The sequence below is a fragment of the Gossypium hirsutum genome, chromosome D04 (genome assembly GCF_007990345.1).
Source record: "Gossypium hirsutum isolate 1008001.06 chromosome D04, Gossypium_hirsutum_v2.1, whole genome shotgun sequence".
NCBI lineage: Eukaryota > Viridiplantae > Streptophyta > Magnoliopsida > Malvales > Malvaceae > Gossypium > Gossypium hirsutum.
Window position 1 is genome coordinate 25550516 of NC_053440.1, and position 2804 is coordinate 25553319.

At 33.3% G+C, this 2804-nt stretch overlaps 1 pseudogene; it reads left to right on the forward strand.

The window, feature by feature from the left end:
- Positions 1 to 412: 412 nt before the first annotated feature.
- LOC121216489 (uncharacterized) lies at positions 413 to 512 on the forward strand (annotated as a pseudogene).
- The last annotated feature ends 2292 nt before the right edge of the window (positions 513 to 2804 follow it).

Below are 2804 nucleotides of genomic sequence, written 5' to 3' on the forward strand. Positions count from 1 at the left end.
ATTGCTTAGATCCTAAAGTGTTCTCCAACCAGTCTTCTATATTGTTCTCCCATTCTATAGAAACTAAGGTTTCTAGCTCCTCCATTACTGCACATCAATTTGACTTGGTGACCAAGTTGCAAAATTATTCAAAACATTAATGGTAAATTATTTCAACATTGAGGAAATAAAAGATACCTGAGCTGAGAGTGATGTAACTACGTTCACTTAATGCACTCCAACTACTCATCTTCCTGAAGTTGCTCGATTTGTTGGCCATTGATAACTGTTACTAGCGATCCTCTCAATGATCTCGTAAGCCTCATTATTATAAGACTTAGACAAAATCACAGCACTCGTAGAAGCATCTACCATCAACCTTGTGTATGCGTTGAGGTCATTATAAAACATCTCCAACTAGATGTAGTGTGCAATCCCATGATGAGGGCACTTACTTCTTTGAATCTCTCCCATGCCTCGTACGAGGATTCGTCATCCAATTATGGAAAAGTGGTTATCTCATTTCGCAAGTTAGCATTTTTTCTAGGTGGGAAATACTTAACCAAAAATCTTTTTGCTAATTCTTGCCATGTAGATACTGAACTTGGTGGCATTGAACTAAGCCATGCTCTTGCTCGATCTTGCAATGAGTATGGAAACAACTTCAACCTCAATGCATCATCAGTCACATCAGCTATCTTAAACGAATCGCTCACCTCCATGAATAATCGAAGGTGAAGGTGTAGATCTTCCGTGGGCATTCCACTAAACTAGCCCATCGTTTGGAGCATTTGAAACATCACTGGTTTCAATTCAAATTCCAGTGCCCCAATCTCTTGTCTCCTAATTCCCATATAGAATTCATTAAAGAGTGGCACAGAATACTATCTTATGGGACGACCCCTTCATCAACAATAAGGATGGGATTGTGCACATGATTGGCTCCATTTCCTTATCCATCATATTGATTTCCAAGGTCCATCTTGGCTTGTCTTTGAGTTGATCTTTTGCATATTCTTTGTCTAAATGTCTACTCGGTCTCAGGGTCTACAAGTAATAAATCGGTAATTTGATCTATGCTCACAAATACCTAATAATTAAATCATAAAAATAAAGAATAAAGAATAAATTAGTAAGGTTAGAAGTTAGATAAAAATGAAATAACAACCAAATTGAAAAGAATAATTTCACAAAAATGATTACGACAACAGTCCCCAGCAATGGTGCCAAAAACTTGTATCGCTCAGTTTATACAAGTGTATACAGTCATTTCAAGTACTAAAAAAGTAAAAGAGTTATCATCTCTACAGGGACTATGTATTTTAATCAATTAATTGTAAAATTAGAGTTAACATTCTAGTGATAAAAACACAATATTTCTAAGTGGTGTGATTTAGAAATAATTTTTAAATGTAATATGATCTGTAATGCAATTTTAATCTAAATGCAAAGTATGAGATGAAATGAGTTTAGTAGAAAAAACACAAAATTCAACAATCAATAACATGAATAGGCTAGGATAACTACATCATTCAACTTAATTCATTTTTCTAACCCTGAACAGTGTTCCAAAAATAATCCATGGAAACTCAATCTTTCATGGGCTTGAACCCAAATTAAGTCCTTTCGGAATCTTTTACTTAGTAAAACATGCATTTTATTGATCATATTAAACTAAGGGTTTCTTAGTATTCATGTGAAGTAACAGGGATTGGGTTGGCTTGAAACAATTTAATCACATAAACCTAAAATCCATGCAAGGTAATAAAGCTCGGTCAAGTTATTACGAACCTTAATTTATTCTGGGTCAAACATAAATTAAGCATGCACATTTCAATTATTGTGTCTAGTAGTCATCGTCTGGTTCAGATCGCTCAACTAATTCTAAAGCAACGAATCATGTATGAATGATAAACATACCTGAGTTTAATTGAAAACATGGTCAACTGAGGCACAAACAGATAAGCATGATTTAAACAAACTTCATTGAATTAATGCAATCATCCTAGCTAAACTGGTTTAAGCTACCATTGTTGATGAAAAGATAACAAAACACATTGCAATCATGATTTAATGCTTAGAGAAAATTTTTGTTGATAAATTAGCTCATATGAAAGTAATTGTTGATAAATTAGCTCATATGAAAGGATAATTTCTGATTGTATTAAGTTTTTTTTTGAAATATTGTTAGCTTAATCATGATATGATTGTGTTTTCTAAGCCTTATGTATGTTAGCCATGAATTTTACTTTTCCTTAGAAATTAGGCATGCATGAAAGTTTAAGTTTTAAAACTGTCGTAGTAACTTTTTGGAGGGAAAATCCTAGTATGCATAAGAATCTAAAAATGATATAGGCTTATTTTGTTTGGCTCGTTTGAGCCTTTCTAGCTTACTCTGTTTATAATTATCCCTTGAAACCTTATTTTGAGCTATATGGCCTTTGTTATTTGATTTACCTATATCATAAGCCATTTTACCATCTTTTCATTAATTTTAACCTATTTTTATGCCAATGTTTACTTGCTTGGGTGAATAAATTTGGGGGAGAAGTCAGAAGGAGGCACATGCTTCAAAAAAATGATGATGTGTGATCATGTTTTTTCATCAAAGTTTTCATAAGCATGAGTTCAAAAATAAGTTTGGAGGTGTTAACCCAATTAGTAAGGTGGATTGTGCTATGAAGATCCAAGGCAAGTTTAAATTTATTTAGCCTAAAAATCACTTATCTTTATCCCTACCTTGAGCCTGGCCCCATTACAACCCTGTAAAAGACCTATTGATTTTGATAATTATGCGGACTACATTAAGAGAGAGAAATTACTAA